The sequence below is a fragment of the Protopterus annectens genome, chromosome 1.part1, assembly GCF_019279795.1.
Source record: "Protopterus annectens isolate FY-2018-M chromosome 1.part1, PAN1.0, whole genome shotgun sequence".
NCBI classification, from domain to species: domain Eukaryota; kingdom Metazoa; phylum Chordata; order Ceratodontiformes; family Protopteridae; genus Protopterus; species Protopterus annectens.
The window spans coordinates 1,934,824,740-1,934,844,030 of NC_056726.1; positions in this window are offsets into that span (position 1 = coordinate 1,934,824,740).

A 19,291-nucleotide genomic window follows, 5' to 3' on the forward strand; every position below is an offset into this window, starting at 1 on the left:
ACAGCACACGTGGGTAAATGCCAGGTAAGTCATGTGCAATGTGTCACAGGCAACGTACATGCGAACAGGACAGACAGTGATGTTCTGTCATGTGTAAACTTGACATACGTATAGTACGCTATGCAGATGTCACTAGGAGTCCACAGAAACACTGTAACTGCATTGCAGGTGGAAGCAGTGTTCCAGGGAACCCCAAGCGAACATGCATGCAAACAAAGCTACAGTAAGCAGGGCTGGAAGTAGTCCATTGTACAACAAAGAAGGGGTAACACTAACAGTAGGTAACAGTGCAAATATGTAGGCACTATCAACATGTACCCAAGAATGCACAGCTCAGATGTCCATGGTAGAACTGATATTATGTTATAGTTAATTGTAATTTGGATTACATTGGTACTGCACACATATCAACATGCGCAAACATCCACATTGCATAGTCGTTGTGGGCAACTTGCCACCATTACTTTACATGTCCATCATTGCGTATCACTACTTGCATTAGCTTCCCTCCTGTGCTACCCATGTATGTGGCTATCTGTTGACATCCTTACCACTGGTATGCAACAATTCAAGACAGTCATACGGTTACTGCATCAGGCATGCTGGGATATACACACACTCATATTAGCACACTGTACTGTTACCAACATGATACTACTAATACACTTCTATGTAGTCACCCTATGCATCAGCAACGTGTTTACCTGTTCCTGCACTGATGTTGGAGATTGCAGGAGGTGGCACAGTTTCATCATATGCACAGGGTGTGAATTAGGTATGCCTGAGTCTGCAACTGATACCACCAAATGACATGTGTGTGTATGTGTGTTGGTGAGGGACAGCAGTACAGGGTGGGGCACTGTTGATGCAGTGTGTGCATGTATGTGGTAGCCCTAGGTGTTAACATTTTGCATGTGTGTATGCATGCACACAGTTCCACCTCATGGCTTCCATATACAGGAGTTTGTGGACAGCCACAGACTCACCTGGCAGGACATACAGATCAGTGTCTGTGGGCATGGACACGGTACCTGTGCCTGGCAGGGGTGCTACGGACCGTATCTGGTACTAAGCCAGACTGGGTACTGTCATCAGAAGCGGGAGTGTGTTGACTGGACATAGGTCCCTGTTAGGACTGACCAGAGCCACGTGCACGTGGTCTCCTGGGGTGTTCTGATGACAGCACAGACCCAGCCTTGCCAGGGCTGCTGCTGGCACTATGGGGGCATCCGCGGGCCTGTTGTCGTCTGCACCAACTGCCAGCTGCTGCTGTTGCTGGCATATGGCCACGTCAACGCCGCAACTGCCCACCATTGCCCTGGCTCATGGACATGTGGTTGTGGAACTGCTGTAATATGTCCTCACAACGTCTGTCTATGACATCGGTGAAATTACGGATAGCATCCGCGATGTCATGCATACTGTCAGTCATGGCTGTGCAACATGCTCTCAGCTCCCTCAGACCCTGTCTGGTGTACCTTTCCATACGCAACTGTGCCTGCATGACAGCCCGAAACATAGCTGAGGTTGACAGACCTCTTTGGGCACGTCTGCCAGAGGCAGTATGCCCACGGATGCTCCCACGAGAACCCATGGGCAACTGTCTGTGTGGTACCATCGCAGGACCCTGCCCATGGCTGCTGTGTGTGGAAGCATGTGCCACAGATATCAGATTACCCTGGTCAATGCCCACTGTATCCTGTCCATCACCTAGGGACAATGGTGACATAGGATGTACTGGCAGGATGACTGTGCACAATGATGGGGTTGACAGCTGTGTACTGTCAATTGGCTGACCAATGACGGACCCTGACACACCTTCCTGTGCCATTACACAGATATCATCATTATCAGTACCTGTGGCATCAGATTCAGGTTCCCTGCTGCAGGACACCAGAGCAGCACCAGAACCTGTGGGAGGAAGACAGGAAACACAGTTTACAATGTCTACACAATGTTACCAGTGATGCACTTATGCACACATGCACACATGCATGCGTGGACACATGCACACATGCACACATGGACACATGGACACAGGCACACATGCACACTTGCACACATGCACACATGCACACATGCACATGCACACATGCACACATGCACACATGCACACATGCACACATGCACACATGCACACATGCACACATGCACACATGCACACATGCACACATGCACATGCATGCACATGCACATGCACACACATGCACACATGCACACATGCACAGATGCACACATGCACACGTGGAGACAGGCACACATGCACACATGCACACCCCGCAGTATACACTCAGAGCACTACTGAGTTACACTAGTATTACTAGCACTATCAGGACTATTATAGGTATTGTTTAAACACACTCACCAGCATGGATGGGCTGCCTTGCTGTAACACCGGAGGGACCTGCAGTAATGAGGAGATTAATGTCAGTGGGTACAACTGTGCCATTGATACTGCATATGATACAGTGCAGTAGTACACCAGTTGCCTTTCACATGTCAGCTGCTGATATTGCCAATATCACACCTGCACAATTACATACTATGTTGACAGCTACATACCACGGACACACGTTACACATGCATAAACTAACAGTGTACAGAACAGTCAAGTGTACATATGGCATATTACCTGCATGATCCATGTCGTGCTGCTGTGTGGATCCAGCCTCCATCATGATGCAGGTGTATTGCTGTTGATGTTCCGGGGCTGGAGCCACAACACTTAGGAGTAGCCCCTCCAGTCTGGTGAGGGGGGGATGTGTGGCCACCCCACCTCCTGTGGCAACCTGTTGCCTGTGGATATCTGATGCACGCTGATGGACATTTCTGATTAAATCACTGCAGTGATGACGTACCTGCTCATATGTCCTATTATGCGTGCCAATGTCATTTACCCTACGGACAAGGTCTTGCCACAGTGCAGCCCTCTCCTGCTGATTCTGGCTGGTGCGGGAAAACAGTATGTCATAATCCTGCACCAGGCTCTGGTGTATCTCCTCATCTTCTGCTGCAGAGTAGGCAGGATTACGCTGCTGCGCCATGTCCCTGGAAGAGAACACAAACAGGATATCAGCAGACTATGTCAGCAATATATGGCACACATACTATACATGATACTCAACTGTAGTGATATACTACTACTCCCATATGTAGCATGTGTGTGTCTCTTGGTGGATACACAAGTACATGGCCAGATATCAGTGCTCAGCCAACACCTGTGCAACAATACCTGCCACATTCCATACAACATAGTAGTATGCCCCATCGGTCAGCACACTGCGATGGGTCCAATGCACAACCTCACTCTGGGGGTTCATACCAAGGTACTGTATGTGGAACGCCATCCACTAGTGTGATCTGGACAGAAGTTACTCGGCCTGGATATACATATCCCACCACCACCACCACCAGCACAGTAGACTACTTTGATATTTATGTGATTAGACAGTTATTCACTTGTTAGGACTGAGATGGTATCCATGCAGCCCACTGGGCCAGTGGAAGCCACAACCCACACTGATGACCCCTTTGCGAATGCTTCCCACGGACATCCCAAAGATTGCATGGAACATGCAAACACATTTCTAACCCAGACCCTATGCACAAAGGTTAGGCATCCTGTCTGGTGGACCCCAGCCAAAGGCAGATTGTATAACAATAGAAGGAGGCTACTGCAGGACAGAGCAGATTCACATTAAGGGAAGGCATCTGTGGTCAACACTGGTAATAAGCTATGGTCTCTCATAACAACATCCATGGCCTACTCTAGGAGGGAAATGGCCACGAACACTATAGATAACCACAAGGCCTTCTTCAGTTATGTTACACATATGGACCAAATGCCTCAGATATGCTCTGAGTTACTACACACCTACTTAACATTCACCGAACACACAGATATTGGCAACATTCTTGCAGACAGGTTTGGTGCATGTATCCCCCCTCCTTCTCCCCCACACTTAGAAATACATATCACAACTGAATGTAACCTCCCTATCATCTTACATGTCCAGGTGAGGGCCGCCCTCAGCAAAGCAGAACACACAGCATCAATGTGACCTGATGGTATCCCTGGATGTGTGCTACGTGAACTCCAAGAGGACATACAACCGCATATAAGACTGATATTTAACCTTGGCCATACTACAGGATATGTACCTGAACACTGGCATACAGCAACAGTGGTCTCACTCCACTAAGGAGGCACCTCTACTGACCCTGGGAACTACCGCACCATAAGCTTAACCAGCCTGGTCTGCAAAGCTATGGAATGATTCAGTATGGGATGCATATACAGCGATATTGGGTACGTGCAGACACTTGTTCCCGGCCAGTTTGCCTTTGTGATGGGCTGATCCTGCATTTTGAACCTGGTTGACTTTTCAAAACAGTCACTACAGCCATTGATGAGGGCAACGCAATCCATACAGCCTACCTGGACTTGCCTAAGGCCTTCAACACAGTACTCCACTCAGGCATCATAGACAAGCTCATTAGCTTACATGTTACTACATATGTCACATGATGGGTTGCACACTGGTTGACATACAGAATCCATAATATCGATATTGTAGGAGTCATGTCAGACTCAATGCCAGTCACATGTGGTATCCCACCGGCCTCTGTCCTAGGACCCCTCTTGTTTGGCATTTATTTCTCAGATGTAAAAGCAAACATGTGCGGGTTGTGGATGACAAAGTTCCTAGATGACTGCTAACTAAGAGCCATAGTCGTTACACCAGCTGACACACACATCCTACAGACAGGCCTCACTGCAATGGAAAACTGGTGCCAGGATAATGGCCTAACAACGAATGACATGTAATGTATAGTCATCCCCTTTGGGTGGAACTACGTGCACACAACATATCACATGGACATACCTATAGATACAGACCTATGACACATATGGAGAGTTTGCAGTATGCAGACTATTAACCTGTTACTTTACATTACCTGTGTTTGTCACAACTGGTTGCATTACCACTACTACAGCTTCCTGCTGCTGCTGGCATGGCTTGGTACTGTCACTGCTGACAGCTTCAACTCAGTTTGTGTACCGTGTGTTGTTGTTTGTGTTCTTATTTTTTATTTTTTTTTTCTTTCTCTCTCTCTCTCTGTCTCTCTCTCTCTCTCTCTCTCTCTGTCTGCCTCCAGACAGTGCAATGAATGTATTGCATGTGTGGAGTGTGAGTACAGGATGCTTTTGTAGGTATCTGCATAAGTCCATGTGATGGCCTCTGCACCAATTGTAAGCCAGCATTTGCTAATTGCATGCAGCCAGTTGTGTACTGATTGCAGTTCTCACTGTGATTTCAGGACAGTGCTATAAAAGGGTATGTGAGATAGGCGTTGCCCTTTCAGATTGTAAGGGTGGGGACCATGCTGGTATGCTGTGGACACTGTTCTGTGAGTATAAAGGTTAGTATCTCTCTCATGATTCAGGCTGTGTTGTAGATTCACATTTCTCCATTCCTCTCTCCTGTTTCCTGTAGTAAGTGTGTATGCATTCTGACACCTACAACTATATATATATATATATATATATATATATATATATATATATATATATATATGTAAATATACATACATTTATATATGTACATTAACTGACATTATTACCTACTAGCTACCAACTAGCATGGCTGTTTCTGTTCACACACTACTATTATGGAATTCCACTAGTTTTGACAGTAAGTATAAATGACATGCTTTGTGTACTACACATCCTATATTCCCTTTACATTCATTCCTACTATTACATGATATATTTATTTTAGCACAATGTTCTTGTATAAGAGTCATGGCTTAGTGGTAGGTTATGCAGACTACTGTGTCCTAGGTTCGGGACTGACAGTCGGATTTTTTTTTGCTTTTGAACTGACTACAGGACCTGTCAATCAGAGTGACTAAGGCACTTTTAAGCAGTTGTAACTGGGTTAGCACTGGTTTGCGTGGAGCTCCCGCATGCGCACTGGCATTCAGCTCTGCGCACACCCTCTTACAACCGCTTAACAGTGCTTACTCTGGTGCACACCCGCGCTATTTTCTTTGAAAGAAATGAAAATGGGGAGACAGGAAAGTGGTGAAAAAGGGGTCACAAGTAGGGTAAGACAGTAGGGAAACAAGCTTGGGTTTTGCAGGAGGGGTGTAGGTAAGGCCCATAGCTGCCCATTTCTTCATCAGCAACAGCTGTGCATATGTATGTAATTTGGTGTGACATTTGAAACCTTCCACCCCTGAGAGAGGTGACAGGACAACAATAATACTTGTTGTACAGCCAATTGTAATTGATAGTTTCCATGTCCAGCAGACATGTGTGCGGAATGGGCACCTATGTATGGGGCATAATTTTTTTGTGGGTACAGAGTGCCCTTTTTTTTTTTTTTCAGGTGAGAGTGGTATGTCAGGTGAAGGAAATCGGTATAGCTGGGGAGGTAGGTCAATAGACAAGACAAACAAGACGCATACAGGGGCAGTGTATGACACGTGTGGGGGGGTACACAATTGATGGGGACGGATGTTTGGATATCCAGAGCCCATGAGCCCACAGATGGCAACAGTGGAACTGATATCCCCACCCATGGGCAGTTTCTACTGTTCCTTCACTGCCCATGATGGGGCTGTGCTGGTGGCTGTGTAGGCGAGGCAACAGGCATGCCCGTAAGTTGTGCCACCTGTGCCTCAAGCTGGCGTAGGGGCCCAAGAACAGAGTCCCAGATCTCCCTACGCTCCACAGTCCGGACGCTACGGAGGGTGAGTGGTGGTTCTCCTCCAGCCACACTTGCAGAGGGGGGACGGGCTCCATCCCCTGCAGTGCTTCAACCCACAGGTGGCACAGGGCCACTGGAGGTGGGTCCAGACTGGGCACTAGTGCCAGGTGCACTCGCCAGCTGAGGTGGGAGAGGTGGGTCCACTGGAACCCGTCTTCCCTGTCATCGTATATTTTGCATTATGTCATGACAGTTTGGGTTAGTAACATACAATACCATTCGCAATTAGTTGTAACAGCATGCATTAGTATTCCCATTAACCAAACACCAAATATTCACACCACTGAACAGCGAGTATAACACATGCATAATTTGAACAGCAATACACAGTCCAACAACATGCAGGGTTGATTGATGGCAACAGGCCATCAAGTTTGGATGTATGAACAGGGCAGATGCATCAACGTACATGCAAATATTTATGACCCAAAAGGACAAATGTCCAGGGGTGTTAATTGTGATTGCACATACCAATTTCACGTGGAATGGATTATATGTGGTTATAGGGTGGGGTGAAGAAAATAATATTAACACCTTCTAATACCAATACATATGCTGTACATTTCTAATAGCTGCAGATATATACACACTACTGTTCTAATTACAGTTTCCTATATGATAACTACTTCCAGTTTGGTGATAGGACTGTTACTGCTACATCAATATACATTTTATTGTTCTTCATACACATTCATATCTGGCTTTGTTCAGCTACATCATCCTGCTACATTTGCTTTATATAGCTATAGACAACTGTGGATGTTTGGTATTTCAGACAATCATACTATCTGCATATTGCAGACTGAGAGCAACATATCCAGATTTTGGGATACACATTCCAGCTGCAGCAACACTTTGAACACATTTCGCAGTTTGGTTCTACTTGTCACATTCATTTCATTCTGTACTGACTGCAGTATACTTTATTCAGGGGTTATTACTACTTTATTGGTGGATTCATAACTCTTTCTCACACTCTCTCACTTGTTTTCATTTTACTATTCAGGATGGTACTTACTTCTAGGCTTTATTGACATGTTTTACCTGTAGTTATTTCAATCCTTTCCAGCAGTCTCATTTCTGTCATGTTTCAGTATTTCAACAGGCATATATTTCACACATGTGATTTGCTCATCTTCTGCAGCTGTACTTTTCAGCCTGCTGCAGGTTGTGTACTATTATATTACAGGTGGGGCATCTTTATTTCAGACTTTATTTCAGACATTTTCATTTTTCTGTTTGGATTACAGACTGCAACACACTTTTGTAATCAAGCAATACTTGCAAACACTCTTACACTGTTACATGCACATTTTATTACTTAGTGACTACACTGCACTCTTTTGCTAACTGTCATACTTTTATATTTCTTTACAGTTACTGGGAGTGGATTACTGACCTGCCTGGTGGCACAACCGCACCAGCCTATCGCCATAGGCTCTGTGGTTCGCAGAACGGACACCTGCAGCTGTAATATAAATGAAGTAATATTGGAATACACATCTCCATAATATCAGCTAGTTTAATTTCTTACATACGTAATTAAATGTAACTTACTCAGTAGTGGGGTGTTGGGCATTTGCCAGGCCTCCTGGATCCAAAGGTTCAATTGGTCCTGCTTATGTCTCTTCAGGTCCGCATGGTGGTGACGGACCTGCTCATCAGTCCTTGGAATCCCTGTGGCACTGGTGAGATCATGAGCCAACTGGTCCCATGCCTCAGCCCTATATGCTCCCCACAGGACCTGGCCCTGCATGAGTTGGGCCTCATGATTGTGGACTAGGAGCCAGACCATGTATCTGGACTCCTCAATGTCCCACCTCTGTGCTCAAAAGCAACTACCCTCACCTACTCCTGACATTCTGGCTGCAAGTTAGTTCTACAATCGTTTATGCTGTGTATTCCCGCCTATGGGGCTTATATATGCCGTTTTTCCCGCACTTATCTGTGATTGGCCATTTTGGAATTGTATCAACTTCACAAAACCTGCTTTGTCATGCTCCACTTTGTATTCATTCCTATATATTTGCTATTACTGCATTTCTAGGTACTGCTGTCATGGCTTAGTGGTTCAGTACCTTGACTATGGTGCATGGTATCCTGGGTTCAAACCTGGTCACTGCTTTTTATATTTTATGACTGTCTAGACAGACTAGGGGGTGTGTCTGTGTAAAAGCAGTTTTGATACAGCTTGCTCAACGTTGCTCGTCGGTTAGCTTGTTGGTGTGGTGCGCAGCTCCGCACAAACGGGGTACGCTGGTTTATGCTTCATTTGGCTGTTAGCACACATATTACTCTCAGCTCAGCTAGGGGCACACAGTTTCAGCGTGTTAAACCACTGCTCACCTACGGGCACTCATTTTACACCTGTTAAACCACTGCTCACCTACGGGCAGATGCACTCACCTTGTTAAACTGTAGCTCAGCTATAGGCACATCTCACATTTTTTATTGTTTTGTTATCTCACATTTCTTCATAATAAATGGACTATTTCATTACATTTTACATAAAATATAATTTTATATGTGTACATATTTGTCAGGGACTTGTTTCGTGCTTATTTTACTAAAAATAAAAATTGATGTTGTGGGGGCTCGAACCATGACTGCCTGCTTTTCAGCCGATGTCTCTACCGCTACGTTATTGCTTCTTGGCTTACTTTGCATATTTAGTTCTTATATGCTTTTCCACTGACTGCTAACTGTGGCTAAGCTACGGGCACGCCCGCGCAAACGAGCGCACTCACGGGCAAACATCTTTACGATTTAAAAAAATATATAACATGTTCATTTATATATTTTATGTTCATAGTCTGAGGGGGCATGTGCTGTGTTGTGTTTATTCACATTTTCATGGCCTCTGTCGTGGGTGTTTACTTTGGGCACTTTTACTCTTCTGGGGGCGTGTCCACTTGCAGGGCTCGGCCTACGGACACGCCCCCTACTGTCTTCCACGGACCGTGTTAGCCTTAGGTGTGATTCAGCATGCCCTCATGCATATGCATGACATGCTAACGTCACACCGTTTAACTGCAGCCTCTGTGTAAGCCTTGTATCTCTTACACGGAGGCTTCGTGAATCCTGCCCAAGATTTTGGCATGTCATTTTAGAGATGTACATGGCAGTGCTTTTTCTATGCTCCAAGGTTGTATTTTAGAGCAAGTATTTCTTAAAAATGATTATGAAATTCTTTTGAAAGAAAAACTGTTATAGAAAGAGTCTGCCTTTATTCTTAAATATGATACTTTGGTCCCTATGGGACTGAATGGAGAAATTAATTGGAAGTATTTTATTTAATTGTTTGATTGTATTATTGATTGAGTTTTTGTTTTTTGTATAAAAGGTAGCACATTTTTAGCTGATTTTTGTAACTCCTGGAAGGTTTTGTACTGAGGCACTAGAGAATAAAATACTTTTGGGTCTGAACTAGTGGTCTTGACTTTTTTATTGTTGCTTGTTGTATGGACTATCTAAACCATTCTGATGAGAGCTGTATGTCTGTTGTTATTGGCCCTAAACACTGTACTCTGGAAGATATATGTCATAGGAGGTTTACAGGTAGTTACTAGGCTGCTTAGCCGCTTCAATCCAATGTAATACCACAGATACTCTAGTCAATACCTAGGATCATATTTAGTAATGACTGCCCATGTCCAGGAGAGTTGTAGGCCAGTTGGCAACCCATCTAACAGCAAAGAGGTTTACATTCAGTTTGCCAAGTTTATTGGTAATGCCCGAGTGTGGGACTGGATTGAAGGTCTTGGCCAAGTCGAGGTATGCTTTGTGCACAGATTTGCCCTTATCAATGGCCCTGGTCACATTTTCAAAGAAATCCACCAATTTTAATAGGAGGATCTACCCTTGATGAAGACGAATTGGGTCAGATCCAGGGTTTAGTGGTTACCTATGTCTTTGTTTATGAGGTCCATGTGTAGGTAACACGCATTTCTTACTTGAATACACTTACTTCTTTGGTGTCAGCCTTGCCCACTCCCCCATCCTGTGCAAATGATGATGAATGTGCCCTGCTCTTTGCACATGTCTTTGTGACTTAGTGTTACATATATGTCTGATGCACATAGTGGATGGCTAATGTTTGCTTATTCACAATCTTAGATTTATCAATATGCATTTCAGAAGAAAATTTGTTGATTTCTTGTTCATATTCATTTGTGAATGATTGCTTCTGGAATCGTTGATCTTCATTGTACTTATGTTAGTATTGTCATAATGGCAATGAAAGCATTATATACTCCAGATTAGCTTCTTGGTATAGTTGTGAAAATGAGGGTATAATTGACCTGCTCAATATTTTATAGATGATGATCAATTGAAATGCTTGAGGCATAGTATTGCTTACAACACATATGTGACTATAGCAAAAATCTGATGGAGGAGATATTGCTGACATAGCTGTAAGCCTAAAATAAATGTTTTGCTTAGGGGCACATTGCATATTTCTTCATGAGAGTAATCAGTTCTATAACATTTATTTTTCATTACAGGTTCCACACTTACCTTGTCATTAGTGCACGTACTAATTGTTTCTTTTGGGGCTGTCCTTGTCTGGTGCCATCAGAACACTGCCATTGTATGGTTAAGTTAAAGGTAAGCTGTTTTAAAGGCATCAATTTTCCTATTTTTTATGCATGTGGGATCATAGACTTTGAGTTAAGTAGTGAGCGTGTTTGTGTGTGTGTGTGTGTGTACATGTGTGTGCTAGCCTTTGCCTTTTCGCTTGAGCTAGGGCATACTGTGGATGCCTCTGTCTGTCAGCACCACCTGCAGCAAGTGGTTCTCCCTCAGGCACATCATCTGTTTTTGTTGCTGGTGGCCCTACCTGTGGTCCTTAAAACTGTGTTCCAGCCCCTAGTTGTTGCCTGAATATTATATTGTGTAACATGGCACCAGTTGTAAGCATTTCAGCAGAAGTGCCTGGTTCATACTGCAATGCACTTCCTGATGTGTCTAAAAAAATGGAGCATTGATTTCAGCAATCGAAACACAAATTTTATGACATTCCTAGTTTGAGCATAGGACTTGATGTATGGGTTGTATGGGTTTCTCTTGGGTGTTATGAGCCAGGGCTCCAGTGCATAACATGCATCCCCCACTAGATGCCCTTGAGGAATGTCACCCCTATCAAACCTGGTATACAGCTCACAAATGTGCCATATGTGTGAGTCGTTGAAACTGGCTGGGTTACCTGCACAAACACTGTGGATGATCCCTTGGGTATTACTGACAACCTGGCAGTTTATCAAATGGAAACCTTTACTACTGATGTACTCCTCCCCTGTTCCTCAGGTAGGGCTTCTAGTTCTATGTGTTTGAAATCTTTGACCCCCAACACTTTAAAGAAATGTGCTGCTGCACAGGATTCCTGCATGGTTTTTGCTCTCTCCTGTGGAGTTCGTGGGAAACAGATATGCTCCCTTGTATGTAATAGCATTGTGTTTAAAAAATGATAAAAGATTCAAGAGGCTGATGCCTGTGACACCCCTAATATCTACACTGTGTGTCTCTGGAAGGTGCCAGTTGCTAGTATATGTAATGTTAAACATACCTGTGTTTCCACTGGAAGGTTTCTCCACCATTTCCCTGGGGTTTGAGGTGTGGGTGACAGAGGCTGCATTTTCCTCCAGTGTTTTCCTGTCTATCTTGTATCTCTCAGCAGTTTCTGTTTCATGCAGTCTAAGATAAGTCACACAGGGTCTAAACACAAGTCTTATGCTTCCTGCCCAAAGTCTGACAGCAGACCGATTTAAAGCCTGTTGCACATAAAGCATAATAACAGCAGCAGCAACCCCTAACCTGTTGTTTTTCTGTAATCATGCCTATATTTCAAAGAGTTTTGGTGTGCATTGCAAAAACTTACACTGAGTATACATGATTGCTTTATAGCTTCGTAAATGGCTCCATCGTGTTGAGTTGATTAATTAGCATGCACATTGGCTCTTTATGCTTTCATTAGCATATTCCACTATTTATCTTTGCTTGGCAGCTCTAAACATCACAAAGAGCTGCTTAATGAATACCAAAGAGCTCACTGTCATGTTGGCAACATGATCGCTCTACCTTGTAAAGTTGTTAATGTATCTGGTCAATGGTTTTTGATTGTGAAATCTTACAACCTTTTTGGAAAGAGATCAACGGCTTTTTGCAAGCTCTATGGACAGACAAAATTCAATCAAAAACATTAGTTTTATTTAAGACTTCAGTTCCTGGGAATGTTTTCAGAATACAGTATCTTCTCCTCTGGAGTCTTTTAGCCATTTAAAAAAAAGTTTTTTTTCAAAAAGAAAAGTTGGAAAAATGAAATTACTTCCTTGTTTATGGACATTATAAATATTTCATATGTCAAAATCAATTGATCAATATTAAGATAATTATAAATAAGATTATCTTAGAATATAATTGGTGAAAGTCGAATGTGCTGTTAGGAAAATGTTCATTTACCAATTTTATAAGTTATATTAATTATGCTTATAGATCTTTCTTTGAATCATAAGGCTTAATTGTTTTGATGTAGACACTGCAGTGTGTGTGTGTGTGTGTGTGTGTGTGTGTGTGTGTGTGTGTGTGTGTGTGTGTGTGTGTGTGTGTGTGTGATTGTTCTTCTTTTGAATGTTAATTTGCTTTATTAATGTGTTAAATCTGAATAAAAATCTTTAAAAATAGTGATAATCATATGGCAATCAGATTCTGGTTTAAAGATGGTGCAGTATTCATAACCTCAGCCTTTGCCCCACAACCCAGTTGTGCTAGCAAAGAAAAGAGTTTATTCAAGAAGTAGTGGTTGTAGAACCTGCTAGATATAGCAGGACAACATGAGTTGATATAGATAATGGGGACCTGAATGCTCATATAGGAACAGGTAGAAAGGTTGAGCTGTTTGAGAAGCATCAATTTTCCTATTTGAATGTGTGTGGATCTTAGGCTTTGAGCTAGGTAGTGAGGGAGTTAGTGCTTGTGCATGTGTGCTAACCTTTGCCTTTTAGCCAGAGACAGTCGTCTGACATAACCCCCTGGTGGACATAATTTGACTTAAGCAATTATCAAACAAGGGTCGGAAGTCAACAAAGACTAGACTAAATACCTGGAAGTAGAAATACTCAAGGCTCAACTCTAGGACATCAGGAAGAATAGAAAATAGGTGAAGTAAAAGGAGAATTGCAGCAGCTTAAAACAGCTTATGTGAAGACTACAGTACAGATCTGCAGCCAAGTCAGGTGTGGCAATAACATTCATAAGGAAAACTATTGGTGGTGGAATGTGAACATCCAGAAGTTGTCAAAACAGTGATTGTGGGAAAAAAGACTCAGGCTAAGAAACAATGATGGTCGGCTAACAAAGAGGCTAAGTGTGCAGTCATAATTGCATTGAACAAGGCATTAGAAGTACTACACCTGCTTCTGGAAATTGACTCAGAAGATGGCACAAAAAAGCTGTATCAGGTTGCAAGTCAAAGAAAAATAAAGAAGATAGGCATCAGACACCTTTCATAACAGATGTCAGCAACAACTGGTCCACAAGACATCAAAGGCAGAGGAAAGGATTACTTCTAGCAGCTTCTGAATAAAGACAGTTCCTGAGAAATGGTTGTGCCCCAGAAACAGCCTATGAAGAAAGAGGAAGAAGAGTGCACCCTCGAAGAAGTAAAAACAGCGCTAAGTAAAATGAAGTCTGGAAAAGCAGTAGGTTTAGATGGGGTTGTGTCACATATGATCAAAATGTTGAGTGAGTTAAAAGAGAAATAACTCATGAGGATCTCATAGCAGCATAGAGAGAAATACTTACCCTAAATGACCAGACAATAATCATTTTAGTGATAGAGTACAAATACAAAGGGGTAATTGACAACTGTGGCAACTATAAAACTATCAAACTCCTGTCACACTGTGTGAAAATGCTGGAGAAGATAATTGAAAAACACAGGTAGGAGATGAACAGTGTGAATTCAGATCAGGTTGCAGAATAACAGACCTGGTGTTTGCAGTGAGAGAGATAGCTGAGATGAAATTTGAGATGAGAAAAGAGTCCAACTGGGCATTCGTAAACATGGAGAAAATATGACACCCAGAAAGTTAACTTGAGCAGAGCTGCAATAGTTCAAGTTTCAGAAACTTTGGTAGAATCAGTGCTGACTATTTACAAGGATTTAATGACACAAGTATTGTACAATGTTTAGATTCACAGATACTATTCATACTGATGATGGACTACTTTAGTAAACACATAGGAAAAATCAACAAAACTGCTGAATGCAGACAAATAGACATTGCAAGTAGACTCTGGACAGGAACTTCAGCAAAGGACAGGGGAATGGAATACAAAACTGAAGGCACACAGGAAGAAAGTGAGTACAGATAAGACTGTTATGATAGCAAATCGGAAAATAATAGGCTGAAAACTGAGACAGAAGGGAAGACACTGGAACAGGTTAACAACTTCAGGTATCTGTGAGGTGTGGTTGATGAGAAAGGAAGTCTGAATAAGGAGATCAAAGTTAGAATCAGAGGGGCTTGGCCAACTGACATGAAGTATAAGGAATAATGTGTGAGAGAAGAATAGCAAAGACACTGACACATAAGGTGTACAAAACAGTAGTGTGATCAGTAATACTCCCCCCGATTTACGAAGCCCTTTATAGCATGCAGGATTAGCATGCAGGATTAGTTTAAGAGCAATTTTTGGCAATATGGCTGATGTGAGATCCAGGAACGAGCTCCCAGGACGTGCACATGAGCTATTAGGATAATCCTGCATGGACTGAGCTACTGTATGCAAATTAGCCTCATTTGCAGGTGAAAACCATGCAAATGAGGGCAATTTGTGATCCAGGAAGCAGGCAGTTGTTAGTGCAGGATGAATGCAGTCTGCAGAAATGTACTCGGTTAGTAACCGAGTACATTTCTGCAAAACTACAAAACAGAGCTCCAAATAAACAATACATATCATTTCTGAAGCATGCCAGTAGTCAAGTAGAAGGCCATTGGCATTGCAAAATGCGTAAATAATAAAAAAAAACAACTTTTATTTTTATTTCGCCGATCTTGCCTGTTTAAGCATAGGGCAGCGTGCAAATCTGATTGGGGGGAAAATAATAAAACAGACCTAAAATAAGCATTCCAGCTAAAAGCAGTATTCTGCCATGCAAGTCAATGGCAGGCATAAGACAACCTGGCCAGTAAGTAATGGTTGCTAAGGGGGAGGCTTATTGTGGGACATGTAAATATGTGTTAACAGGCAATCCTATGCAAATAAGGGGAAGAATAATGAATCCCAGATTTCGCCAGGGTGTGAGGCAAGTCCCAAGAGTGTATAGGTGACATCATGGGGGGAGTGTCAGGCATACTGTAAGTGGATTGGAGCCCTGTGGCTCGGAACTGCTCCTAGCTTAGCATAGCCATGCTAGAGGTGTGTTCAAACTGCCTAGCACTCCTTACAAAGTGTAAGTGGCTGTGCACACCATGCACCAGGTTTCACAGGAAGAAAAAGGAAGTTAAACCAGGAAATAGCAGCTCTATGCACATTTGAGCACTCTGTTTGTGTGGTGCGCACATAGGCATAAACAGGGAGGCAATGGGAAGGGAAAACAGCAGTAGGAAGGTAATCAAGGAGAACTAGCTGAGCTGCCAGGTGAAATGTATCAGAATCAGCTGATTACACAGGCAGCAGATCAGCACAACCCAGAACACCACTATAAACCAAGAAAACACCTCCCCCCTGGTTTATCCACACTCTACACCACCGGTGTATACAAGCGGGGAAATTTTTAAAAACAAACCTACAAAATGAGAAGGGCTGCAGCAGGCAACATAGAACAACATGTGCAAGAGGCTGAGGGTGGTGAGGATGTGAATGCTGCCAAACAACCCGCAGTTAGGAGACAGAGAAGAATGTACAGACCCGGGGTCGTATGTGATGCCCAGGGCATTATACTGAATGTGTGTGCTTGCTGCCCTGGAAGCTATGATGATTCACACATATGGCAATTGACGCAGCTGTACCACAGATTTGCTGATGTGGACATCCCCTACGGTCACCTAGTGGGGGATGCTGGGTACCCACTGGAGCCATGGCTGATGACACCCATCAGAAATGCACACACACCTGAGCAACAATGCCATAATGAGGCACACGCACAGGCCAGACATATAATAGAGCATGTGTTTCGGATGCTCAGGTCACGATTCCAATGTCTGGATACATTCGGTGGAGCCCTGCAGTATTCACCAGCTACATGTACCTAAATTGTTATGGTAGGTGCTATGCTACACAATATGATCCTGCAGAAACAGCTGCAGCAGGAACAGCATGGGACAGTGCCATGCAGCCCCCCACCAATGCCAAGGCCTGTACAGGCACAGAGTGATTCGGAGGAGGAACAACCTGAGCCTGCCCCAGTATGCAGAAGGGGGTGTGCCATACCCTGACCTTAACAAAGAGGCAATGCATAGCATATACACTGACACAATAGGGACCCAGGGAATGAAACCTCTCTCTGACTCACACAGACAGTAAAAGGGATGCCAAACATGACACTGCCTATGCCCAACCATGTATAGGGAGTGTACTATGTGCATCCGACATAGGCAGCCCTCCAGCACTATCCTCAAGGCCGGCACACCCTCACGGTAAGTCAATCAACCTACCAATTGCCAAATGGAGGACAATGTGTTGTTACCTGTAGCTATGGTATGGATGTGAACATGCAAGGGAATTGGGTGGCCGAATGTCAAGGCAGCAGACAGTAGACACCCATAGTGGCATCATGACATCTGTAACACATACTGGAGTCACCATAGTAGCCAGTACTACACAGGGTGACAAAACCCAGTGCAGGAAGTGGCCTGAGTGAATTGGGTGTCCATAAGAGCCACACATGCCATGCCAGCTAAACAAAGCTAGGATCTGTAGTACGCTGGTAAGCCTCTAGCCAGTAGGATAGGTAAGACTACAGACTGAAATGGAGTACTTGACATACCAGTACAGTCATAGCAAATGTGTATAAGTGTCAGGTGCGCCCCCCCCCCCCAATCCAGCCTACACTTATAGTAGCAGTCAGGTGTGCTCCCCCACTCTTGTGTAGAACAGTAGAAACATTCAGGTGCCCCCACCCCCGCTATGCAGAAATCTAGCAGCAGTCATTGCCAAATGACCAATGAATACACTGCAGACTCAGCATGCTACCTGTCGGTGTACAACACAAAGGTCATATCCGCAGTACAAACTACCTGGATGTGATCCACACATGCAACACAGATGACCATTCTGAGCATGCTCACACACTTGGAACGAAGGCAATGTCAGTCAACAACATACTGAGAGGTCATACTGGGCATGCTCACACACTTAAACACATGAAGGCCATGTCTGCAAACACCAGTGGACCAGGCATATCTGGGAGTCACAGTTCTCAGTGCAGACACATGTCAGTATGCACCACTCCTGCCTTGCACACACATTGGATAGGAATGCAGACAAATATGTAAGGACAACACACTATAATAAGCCACAGGTACACGGGCATAGATGTGTGGAAGAGGGTGACTGTGAAAAGGAGCCATGCAGGCCTGTCCCAACCAGCAAACAGCCAAATGTCCCCCAACACATGAGGTGTGGATGTAAGCCATTGCGGATACTAGCCACCAGTACCTGTCAGCATGACAGACTATGTGGTGCACATGCCAGCTGTGCAACAAGACTGTACAAGGCAGTAGCCATCTAGTAGCTGTATACACGTACCTATGACATATGACCCCATGTGTGCCCACATGTGGCATGTCAACCCCTACATGAATGGGGTATGGCCCATGCACACACTACTCTCCCCATAGCAGAAGTATGACAAGCCTGCTGAGGTCATCCAATGTGAATTACACTTTTGGGAGAGCTATAGCTTAGTAATATGCATGGCTTGTCCCATAAGTGCGTACTGTTGTAATGATAGACTAGTTAGGTAGTAGTACTAACCGCACACCTGTCAATTGTGTGAGTTTGTGTTTGTGTGCATGCATGTCTGTCTCTGAATGTGCAGAGAGAAATGCTTGTTAAGCTACTCACACTCCATACAATACATATATTCAACTATGGCAAGGCTGCTGATGTCACTCACCTAGAAATACACCTCTGGGAAAGTGATAGCCCAGTAATCACCATAGGGCATTCTGTAACTGCGTACTGCTGTAGTGTGATAAACTAGTTATGTAGGTGTTCAGACCCCCGTCCTGGCAACTGTGTGTTTGTGTGTGAATCTGTGTGTGTCTGATTGAGTAGAGAGCAATGCTTTTTAGGCTATGCACACTCCATACAATACATATACTCTACTTTGGCAAGGCTGCTAATGTCACTCACCTAGAAATACACCTCTGGGAAAGTGATAGCCCAGTAATCGCCATAGCGCATTCTGTAAGTGTGATAAACTAATTAGGTAGGTGTTCGAATCCCAGACCTGGCAACTGTGTGTGTGTGTGTGTGTGTGTGTGTGTGTGTGTGTGTGTGTGTGTGTG